An 11,801-nucleotide genomic window follows, 5' to 3' on the forward strand; every position below is an offset into this window, starting at 1 on the left:
GAGCAGTCAGGCTTAACTTAAGAGGCAATGTGTAAAGTATTTGTGCAACACTTAAAACTGTGAAAAACATCGCACAAAAATAATCCACACCAGGTTTAAAAAGTAGAGCTTAATCTAATGAACAAAACAAGACCAAAACACAAAATCCAATAAGTAGAACCAGAGTTACGAATTTTTCAATAATATCTTGAAATTAAATGCTTAGATTGCGCGGAGCAGAGTCGGGCGATGCATCAGTGTTGATTCCATCGGATGCAGACGATGAGTCAGTACCGATCCACGCAGTCAGAGATGTTTCGTCGTTGTACCCTCCTCGATGAAGTATAACCTTCGTAGTCGAGCCACACACCCGGTAATGAGATGTCCTCAGTGCCAAGGTGAGATGCGTCGGTTCTGACCAGCGCAACAACAGCGATGCATGGATTTTATCAGAAGGCGGCCAGAAAAAATCCTCTTCCAAGGTCCCAGGACTGGATTGGCACCACTTGGCAGGGCAATACTCACAGTTAGCAGAATCCGGAGGCTGTAGCAGGGTTATTTTAAGTCTTAGGTGTTCCTGAGACTTCAGAACAGGAGGCAAGCCAGCAAGCCCTTGTAGTCACTTTGGTTCTGAGGATGTAGAGATGTAGGTCCAGTCTTTCTCACTCCCAGGCAAGGAGGGCAGCAGAGCAGGCACAGCAAAGCAGGAGTCCAGCAGAGTGACAGTGCTTTCAGCAGCACAGCAGTCCTCATTACTGGCAGAATGTTCTCAGGTCCAGAAATGTACTGAAGTGGTGGTGTCTGAGGTCTGGTACTTATAACGCAGTTGTGCCTTTGAATTAGGGGAGACCTTAAAGAGAGGCCTTTGTAGTGCAAAAAGTCCATCCTTTCTGCCCTGGCTCCAGACACACTGCAGGGGGTATGGAGCTCTTTGTGTAGGGATAGGCACAGCCCATTCAGGTGCAAGTGTCAGCTCCTCCCTCCCATACTGTCCAGGAGGACCAATCAGAATGTTAATGGCCAATCAGGCACACCTAAGCTCTCTTTGCGTGTGGCTTTCTAGAGGGAATTCACAAAACCAAGTTGTCGCCTACCCCAGACGTGTATTCAGAGACAGGCAGAGGTATAGAATGGTCAAAGCAAAAAAATTCCAACTTTCTTAAAGTGGCATTGTCAGGCTTGCAATTTAAAATCCAACTTAACTAGAATTTGTGATTTTAAATTGTGCTTCCAGAGACACTAAACTTGAAATATCTTTTCCCATTTGGGAATTAAACTCATAAAATGTAATAAGGTAATCCCAAAGTTAATCTCTGGGAGAGCTAGACCTTGCATTCATGAAAATGAATTTAATAGTTTTTTACTACCTGGACATGTAAAACTTAAAACTACATATCCTACTTTTTAAATACACTGCATCCTGTCCCTAGGAAGGTTTGGGCCTGGCAAGAGTTTAAAACTGCACAAATAGGCTCTGCACTGGCAGGCAAGGGTTATGTTTAAAGGGCTATTGAAGTGCTGCAGACTCAATAGTAGCACTTAATTTACAGGCCCTGGGTGCTTGTAGTGCACTTTTCTATGAACGTATAAGTAAATTAAATATGCCAATTGTGGATGAGCCAAATGTTACCGTTTCAGGAAAAGAGCAAATGCACCTTAGCACTTTTCAGCAGTGGTAATATGCCCAGAGCCCTAAAGCCAGCAAAAAGGAAGTCAACAAAACGGGAGGGCAGAGGGCAGAAATTCAGAGGAAACCTCACCAAGGATGCCAGGTCGAACATATATAATACATTTTCTGACGGGTACTTATAACTGCAGTTTCCTCACCTTTAGAGTAGCTCCAGGCGCCTGACTGGATCCAGAATTTTTTTCAGAATAGCTTCTACACCCCATTAGGTGGCATTGTGTGACTCCCCTTTGAACCAGTTCTGCCCCGAAAGTGATGGCTGGAGCCGCAAAAAAGCCCCACCTACGTGCGTTGATGTCAGTTCCTTCTTTCTGTTACTTTTGTACCCAGATCCAGAGCTCGCGCCTTACTTTTTGTTATCCGTTTACTACAAGCATTTTTCTCAAAAATGTTTTCCAGTGTGCAAGGTAGCATGTCATGCCCTAAAACCACGGGGTTTGAACCTTGTAGGGACTGTTGTAAGAGGATGTTTGTGACAGACACACAGGTGTGTTTGGGGTAGGGCCTCGACTCAGAATCCATGTTATTGTTCTTTTAATAAAAACCATTACATTATTGTTTTCAGCATGTTAAAAAATGATACATCGTAGAAAACATACATATGAATTAATATAAAACTAGAAATCAAGGCTACGACTCAGTCATGCAAGCAGCGCGCCATTATGCATCTGAAGGCTTCCCAGGATCCCAAAGCCCAGCTGTACGTCACCGAAACCCACGCGGGTGTCATGTACGTCGGTTCAAAGGCGAGCGTGCAGACTCATTCTCGCTCTTGGGGTGGCTCCCACAATAGGCCTTCGTCACGGTTCAAATCTTTGGGGAAGTCGCAGTCCAAGAAAAAATGCAAGAAAGACAAATGGGACTCATCCCAGTCTCGCTAATCTCTCTCTAAGAAGTTGCAAGGACTAAATCTGGCTCCTGGCCTCCTGCCAAGGAGTCGATCCCGCAGATGATCCTGGTGTATCCCAAATTTCGGATGCTGTAAATGACATTGCAACATATTAACACTTTCAAGGAAGCCATGGTGCACATTTTTGGTGCCCTCTGAACAGCCCTATTAAAAATGTAGAGCCACAGCGTGCTCTCTTAGTCTCTCCACACCCGCAAGGCAACCATTTTGCCCCTTTTAAGTAAGGGGTTTTGCATACAGACAATGCCAAGGCCCACTACCTCAATAGCAGACACCCTAGTCCTTTTATTTTCGGAATAGGGTCCAGGCCAATATAGACAGTGAACCTCATAATTTCCTTCCCCTCCAGCAGAAGTCTCCAAGCCTCTTTAGTTTGCCCTTAGCTGTACACGACCACCCTATGGGAGGCAAAATCAGTCTATGTGTCCATGAGGATAGCTATAACATCCAACAGGTAAGTCCTATAGATAGTTTAACAGGGCTACGACTTGCCATTCTTTTCCGACCCACCATATCACAGTGCTTTTCCGAGGAGCTATATAGAGTCATAGCTTCGGAAATCGGAACTGGATGCTGTTCCCATTATTTGTAGTGCCTAAAATTGGCATAGGTTTCCATCCTGTTTTAGATGTGTGTCCCCTCAATTTCTTTCTACAGAAGCACAAATTCAAGATGCTTCTGCTGGCCCAGGCTTTGGACCTGCAATATGCCTATTTTTATGTACCCGTCCTTCAGGTCACATGCTCTACTTGCGGTTTAAGGTGGACCGTGAAAGTTTTCATCTTGCCTTGCTCCCTTTCGGTTGCACCAGTTGCCTTCAAAGATGATGGCTGTGGTCGCAGCATATCTTTAGAGGTGAGGTGAACCAGTCTTTTCCTACCTCAATGACTGGCTGTTGAAAGCGAGGCCAACAAAGTAAATGGCCGATGATCTCCAGACAGAAAACCTCCAGTCAACATCATCATGCCAAAGTCACATCAGACTTCTTCGCAGATGCTTCCTTTCATCATACCCATCCTGGATAGAATGGGTTATCGGGCATGCTCGCTGAATCGGAGTGTACAGGACATTTGGGCTATGATCCTGATGTTTCAGCCTTTGTCTAGAGGCCCAGGAGTCGGCTCCGCGCCACTCAAGTTCCCAGTCCCATGGGAGGTCAAGGGACCGGTCGCGTAACCACCACCACCATCGTTCGACAAAGTCTTCGCACTCCGAGTCAGGTAAGGTGAAGTACAAGAAGTCAAAGAAGCGTCGTCGCTCTTCGCCTTCCCCTAACCTGTATCGTGACACAGGTGGGGGGGTGCCACCCCCGTGGCTCCAATGGAGCCTGCACAGTTGCCGACAGCCTACTCGTCCTTCCAGGGTCCATCTGTGACTCCGGCCCAGCTGCAGGACTCTGTCAGCCATGGTCTGTCTTTTTGGCCCATCGGGCCCCGCTGGCACGCCTTTGGGCCCTGCAAGTCGCCAGCTCCGGCCCGACGTCGTCATCGACTCCGGTCTCGCCGCTGCGAGAACCCCATGGATCCATGCATGGATCCCAGCCGATGTTGGGTGACCTCATACGACCTCCACCGACATCAACGCCACCAACGCGTCCCCGACTTCCACCCCGACGTGGAGATGGCGCCGGAACTGTGTTGATCGACGCCCGTTCCAACACCGATGGGGAACTTCTATCCCTTTCCCCATCCGCCTCCCTCTTTTCCTAAACGCATTCCCTTCCGCACCACCGGACAGGGAATCCAAGAAACTGGGGCACTTAGGGGAAAAAAATGCACTTCCACCAGTTCAGGGCTACGGTCTTTGAACACCTCATGCCTCTTGGGCCGTTATTCCCACTCTGTGTGGGATACGGTTGCGCAGGTGCTGCCTCAGTGTCTGGAGGATCCCCGGACGGTGCTCGCACAAGCTATTGCTGAAGGGAGAGACGCAGCCAAGTTCACAGTTCGTTGTGGCCTTGATACAACTGACTCGCTGGGCAGAGCGATTTCCACAACAGTGGCGCTACGCCGCCACGCCTGGCTGAGGACAACTGGCTTTTCCGGGTATGTCCAGAACACTGATGGACATGCCCTTTGATGGCACAAGGCAGATACTGCGTTGGAGCGTTTGAAGGACTCGCGGGCTACGGCCAAGACCTTGGGCCTTTCGGCCATGCGCACTCCTTCCGCTTCTGCTTTTTGCTCCTTTCGTGGTCATAGAAGGGGTGCCCAAACACGCTCGTTTCAGAGTCACAGGCCTGCACAGCAACAGTCTCAGCACAGCTTCGGATGTGGGACCTGCAGTGGTGGATCACAGGGCCAGTGGGCGGGTCAGTCCACCACCTACCCTGCCGCCACTGCCTCCAAACCTTCCTAGTCCGGTGTTTGAGACCCACCAAACACCAGTGGGTGGCAGGATTCGCCATTACCTCCCACACTGGCTCACCATCACTTCGGACAGGTGTGTTTTCAGATTGTCTGAAGGGGCTACTCCCTCCCCTTCGAGACTACCCCTCAAGCCATGCCACCTCAGTTCCACCGCATGTCGGGGGATCACTTGGCACTTCTCCAGCAGAAAGTTGCAGCCCTCTTGGCCAGGGGGGCCATCGAACGCGTTCCGAAATCAGAAGTAGGTTGTGGTTGTTACTCCCACTACTTCCTGGTTCCACTGAAGGACAAGGGCCTGCTTCCTATCTTAGACCTACGGAACGTCAATCGCTTCCTCCAGAAGGAGAAGTTCAAGATGCTCACACTTGCTCAGGTCTTGTCCACCCTAGAGCCGCAAGACTGGATGGTAGCGTTTGACTTGCAGGACGCTTACTTTCATATCCCCGTCCTTCCGGCCAACCGGTGTTACCTGCGGTTCACGGTAGCCCACAAGCACTTTCAGTTCACCGTGCTCCCTTTTGGCCCCAGCGCCCCTCGGGTGTTCACAAAAGTGATGACAGTGGTTGCAGCTCATCTGCGCGGATCAGGGGTTTCAGTGTTCTCCTATGTCGACGACTGGTTGTTGAAGGCGGGCTCGCCCCAGGCAGGCGTCTCCCACTTCCAGACTACGGCCGACCTCCTGCATTTGTTGGGGTTCTCCATCAGCATGCCGAAGTCACACCTGATCCCCTCTCAGAAGCTCCTCTTCATCAGAGCGGTTCTGGACACGGCGCAGTTTCGGGTCTATCCTCCTGAGCAGCGAGTCTGGAACATTCGGGCGATGATTCTGATCTTTCAGCCCTTGTCCTGGGCTTCGGGTCAGGATGACATTGAGGCTTCTGGGTCTCATTGTCTCCTGCATCCTGCGGACCACTCATTGCAGATGGCATATGCGGGCTCTGCAGTGGGACCTGAAGTTCCAGTGGGCGCATCATCAGGGGAACCTGTCCAACTACGTCCAGATCTCGGAGGGCACTGTACGACAGTTGCAGTGGTGGCTCACGAACCAGCATTGGGTCAGCGGCAGATCCCTCTCCCTTCCCCAACTGTAGCACACAGTGGTGACGGATGCGTCCCTCCTGGGAAGTGATGGCCACATGGGAGAGGCGGAGATCAGAGGCCTATGGTCTGGTGGAGTCCAGGCTCCATATCAACCTACTGGAGCTTCGGAGGATCCCACTTGCATTGAAGGCATCCCTTCCCTCTGTCAAGGGGAGTGTAGTGCAGGTGTTCACAGACAACACCGTCGCCATGTGGTATTGCAACAAGTAGGCGGGGTCGTGAGCCTATGTCAGGAGGCTCTGCGTCTCTGAACATGGCTGGAAGGTCAAGGCACTTCCTTGATGGTTCAACACTTGGCAGGTTCTTTGAACGCCAGGGCGGACGCGCAGCAGCAGGGGACGATCCTCTACCTGAACCTGTCCAGCCTCCACTTACATGTGTGGAGATTGAGCGGCGACAGCTGATTCGCCTTGACTTGCCTCCTGAAGTCGGTAATATCATTCTGGCAGCCAGGCGTTCCTCCACTAAATCGGTATACGCCTGCTGGTGGAACAAATTTGTGGCATGGTGCACAGCAAAGCCTTTAGATCCCCTTTCTGCCCGTCTTTCAGAAGTCCTTTTGTTCCTTCTTTCTCAGCAGGGCTCTGCTCTGGGCACTGTTAAGGGCTACCTTTCTGCGATTTCAGCCTTTCTCAGGCTCCCTGATCAGCCCTCTCTTTTCAAGTCCCCTGTTAATAGATTGATCAAAGGCATTACTCACCTTTTCCCTCCTATTCCGCAGTGGGACTTAAATCTGGTTCTTACTTATCTGATGTGCGCTCCTTTTGAGCTGCTTCACAACTGTCCTCTTCGTTTATTAACTTTGAAGACTGCTTTCCTGGTTGCCATCACCTCCGCTAGGCGCGTGAGTGAGCTCCAGGCACTTTCCTGTAAGCCTCCTTTTCTGTCTGTTTATTCGGACAAGGTTGTGCTTCACACTCATCCTTCCTTCTTGCCAAAGGTTGTTACTGCCTTCCACATCGGGCAATCTATCACCTTGCCCACTTTCTTTCTGCCTCTGCACCCTTCCAGAGAGGAAGAGAGGCTCCACCATCTGGACCCAAAACGTGCGCTTTCTTTTTACCTCAATCGCATAACAACATTTCAAAGTGGATGACCAGCTCCTTGTTGGCTACGTAGGCACCAAAAAAGGCTGGGCTGTACACAAGTGGACTATCTCCTGCTAGGCTGTCTTGTGTATCAAAGCCTGTTATTCTCTGGCTATTCTACCAGGGTGACGGCAGCTACTACTGCATTGGGACGTGGTGTCCCCCTGCAAGACATCTGTCAGGCAGCCACTTGGGCCTCGCTGCACACTATTCCAAGCATTATTGCCTTGACAGTCAAGTCTGGAGAGACTGCTTCTTTGACCGTTCTGTTCTTCGTGACTTTCTGGTGTGATCTTAGTTCACAGACCCACCACTGGGATTGGTATTGCTGGAGTATCTATTCTAAGGTAAAGAATCTATCACAAACGTTTTTCTTTCAGAAGAACAAGTTACTTACCTTCAGTAACGATATCTGTAAGAAATATTAGTGAGTGATAGATACCTTACCGCCCAACCCATCCTCCCCGTTCTAAAAACTGATTTCTAGGGTTAAGGTCATCCCTTTTAGGGCCCCAGTTTCAATACACCAGTGGTCAGTATCTTGCATGGCTCTGTGTTCCTGGCGCGGAAAGTAGTGTACAGAACTGACGTCAGTGCGCGCGGGCGCGTCTAAGTAGCTCCAGCGACGTCATCTCGGCGACTACTACACCAGCGACAAATGCGAAGCCGCACGACGACGCCTATCAACGCGCTGGGGTACTGCTGACGAAAACTTTCCGGATCCAGTCTGACGCCTGGGGGTAATTCTAAGGTAAGGAATCTATCACTAACTAATGTTTCTTACAGATATATCGTTATCGAAGGTAAGTAACTTGTTCTTCAAAGCCTTCCTGCCATTCATCAAGGTGAGGCTGGCTCAAATCCCCATTGTCAACACTATCTCCATGTGGTATTGCAACAAGCAGGCAGGGCTGGGTCCTGGGACATGCGCCAGGTGGCCTTACTTATCTGGATTTGGCTAACTTCTCAGAGCATTTCCCAGATGGTACTACACCTGGCGGGATCTTTAAATGCCAGGGCATAGGAATTCAGCTGGTGATGCACAGTGGATCATGAATGGCAGTTACACCCAGCGTTAGCGTAGGGCGTCTTCCAGCAATTTGTAGAAACCTGGCTCAATCTCTTCACCACCACAAAGAACACGCAATGTCAACACTTTTTTATTTCCCAAAAAGGCTTTCTCTCAGAGACGCCTAGAGTGGAGCATAACACTCCTGAATGCCATCCTGCTGCTACCTCTCCAGCCCGGAGTCCTGAAGAAGAGTTGAACAACTGGGCCAAAGTCATCCTAGTAGCTCAGGACTGGCTCAGGTGAGTGTGGTACCCGGAACTTCTGGTCATGAGCAAATGTACTCCGATCAGATTGCTAAATCAGAAAGATCTTCTGCCACAGCAGCAGGGCATGCTCTTACACCTGGACCTACATACTCTACACCTCCAGGCATGGATCTTGAGTGGTGGCAGCTGACTGAATTCGATCTCCCTCCCAAAGTAGTGGATGTCATCACAGTAGTCGAGCATCCTTCTTGTGCTGTTGTATGTTTTGCCTTTGACCCAGCAAGGAGTTGCAGTGGCTACTGTTAATGGCTATTTGTTTTGTGTTTACCGGACCAACCATCCTTGTTCAAATCACCTGTTGTGATGTGATTTCTCAAAGGGTTAACCCATGTTTCAGCTTAAATCCTTTGTAACGCCGCAGTGTGACCTTAATCTGGTCCTAACTTTTCTTATGTGCAACCATTTTGAGCTGTTGCTGTTCTCTATATCTCCTGGCCCTGAAGACTATCTTTCGCACCTCAATAACCTCAGCTCTTCTCATGAGTGAGCTTCAAACTGTTTCAGTCCAGACACCCTACATCATATTATTTTTGGACAAACTAGTGCTGAATACTAGACCCGCATTTCTACCAGAGGTTGTGATTCCCTTTCATGCCGGACAGTCCATCCCACTTCTGATGTTCTTTGTCCCACCTCATAAGGGGAGACTTCACTTTATCTTTTGGAACCTAAAAGACTGCTGAGATTTTACATCGATCGTACCAAGACCATCAGGATTCTCTGGGGCAGGGAAAGTCAAAGCATTTCAGAAAAGTACTTTGTTCAGGTGGATGGCCATTTGCATTAAGATCAGTTATTTGCTGGCCAAAAAGCAGCTTGCAGAAGGAATGATGGCCAATTCTGCTACTGAGTGCCTGTCCTTGATATTTGTCAGGCTAAAATGTGGACATCAGTGCAAAGGTTTACAAAGCATTAATGCCTTGACAGTCAGGTGGTCAGGAAAGGCATTTTGTCTGAATGGTCCTGCAGGACTTTTTGGTCTGAGTTATTCCACAGACCCACTACCTCGGAGTTATTGCTCTGGTATCTATTCTAAAGGTCAGGAATCAGCGGTTATAAGTATCCATCAGACGAACAAGTTACTTACCTTTGATAATGCTGTTTCTGGTGAATCTCACCACACCTTCCATTCTGCTTAATGGCCTCTTTTGTAAAAAGGTGCCAACTTAGAGATCTGCACACTGGCACAGATAATTGGTTTTTGGGCTTCACATCTGAGGATGCAGACATGTCAAGAAAGAAACTGATGTCAACACGCCTGGGTAGTGCTTATATGCGGCTCCAGTTATCACTTCTCGGGCAGAACAGGGTCAGCACAGAGCTGCTCTACATAACTCACTAGTGCACGGGGGCTATGATGCAAAATCAGAAATAAATGTATGTTTTGTATGTGTTGATTTGTCATTAGTTTACAGAGCAGATTGTCTTACAATTCTATTCAGCTTAATCAAATCAAATACAGAAAGCTCATCAAAAATAAACTTTAAGAAAAGAAACACTTCTTATTGTATTATAACCTTTCTGCATACAGTGCTAAATTTATTTTAATTTACTAGTGCCACTAGTCCCATTCTCTTGTAGCAATGTTTTGAGAGATGTTAGAAAAGCATGACATGTCCAATTTGGCCACGTGCCTACTTTTATTTTTTAAAGAGGTAGAATCTTACAGGACTCAAAGCTTGCAAGAAAAAATTGCAATAAATTAATTCATATTAACAGACTGTTCATAGGACTTTTACATAAAATCTTTAGACAAGAAATCACAGTATCAAATATGTAAAAACCCTTAGCAAAGGACGCCACCTATTAACTCTGTGGTGGACTGACACTCAAAAATATAATGTTTCATCTTGTTTGAAGAAGGTCATTTATGCACAGTAAACAGTTTAGAAACTGCCATATTGTTGTGACTGACAACCCTTGGTTGGATTATGGTCCCACGTTCTGTCGCAATTCCCATAAAATACTGTGTGAAGATTCACTGACCACACAGGACTGGGCAGACAAAACCACTTATGAAAGGTTGGACGAGAGCTTTAATGACTTTTCTTAAAAGCCAAATTAATATTTACATTGATGTACCTTCTCATAAGGCATTATTATAGCCTTATAGCTCGCCGTAGAGGGCTATACCGGCTCCAGCATTCTTTAACAAGGTACAGGGACTTTAATAGCCGGTATAGCCCAGCTACGAAGGGCTATAAGGCTATTAGAACATTCTGCCACTAGAGGACAGAATGTTCTAACAAAAAAACAAAGCCTTATGGGAGCGTGAGGGGATTGGAATCCCCTCAGGCTCCTTGAAGCCTTTGTTCACAGCCAGAGCTGTGAACAAAGAAACATTGGAATGTTTGAGCGCCAGGATTATACCAGCCATTATAAGCCCAGACCACTCCATTGTTTTCAATGGAGCTCCCAACATTCCAATGTTCTAATAAGGGTTAGCACACGTTCATTTGCAAAATGATATAATTAACACTCAAACAGAACAGAACCATTTATTCACAAGGAAGAACACAAGTTGACCCAGTGGTGAAGATTCAGAAGTCTGAATTCACTGGGTTCGCCGATCTAGAATTCGCTCCACGGGCAACTCAATGTGGATTCTTCTTTCTCCATCTTGTAATCTACGCTAAAGGCATATTTTATTCCATCCTTCCACCATGTCAATTTTAGCAAGAATATAATCTAGGAACCTAGTGGTGAAGAATGCTATATAAATTCGTTTTTCTGTGCCTCTCCGGCTGTGCTCTTAAAAGGAGCATATTACTGTAATCACTGTTTATTACTTTTAACCACTAACACAGTCTGAACAGCATTTAAATATAGATTATCATTATCCAGATAATATCTACCCGGTTTTCAGAAGAGCTTTTCATTGAAGCCTCATTTAAAATGTGTCCTAAGGAATGTAATGTTATTATAAACAGTTGGTTAATTCCGGTGAACTATATTTCTTTACTTATTTCACATTTGTACACAATGTTAATCATTCATTAACTGAAAAGATCAGAGGAAAATTATTGATGAAAAGGAGAGATGAGAATCCAAACCATCTGCGCTTTCACAAGATATTTTATAAATTATGTTCATTTATAAATTCATTCATTTGTAAACGTACATGAATTAAAAAGGCTGCAAATACTGTACAATAGTGGGCAAGTTGTGAAATTTGTGACATTTAATGCTCAGTGTAATTGGTGCAAGTGCAATATACAATATATACAGTGATAGTTTCCAATGATGGTGAAGAGAGGGAAGGGAGAAAGGGCGGGATGTGACCAATGATCATATAGTCACTGTTTTCTGTACACTACATGCATCAGTAT

Source organism: Lissotriton helveticus, chromosome 3_1 (genome assembly GCF_964261635.1).
Source record: "Lissotriton helveticus chromosome 3_1, aLisHel1.1, whole genome shotgun sequence".
In the NCBI taxonomy this organism is placed as follows: Eukaryota; Metazoa; Chordata; class Amphibia; order Caudata; family Salamandridae; genus Lissotriton; species Lissotriton helveticus.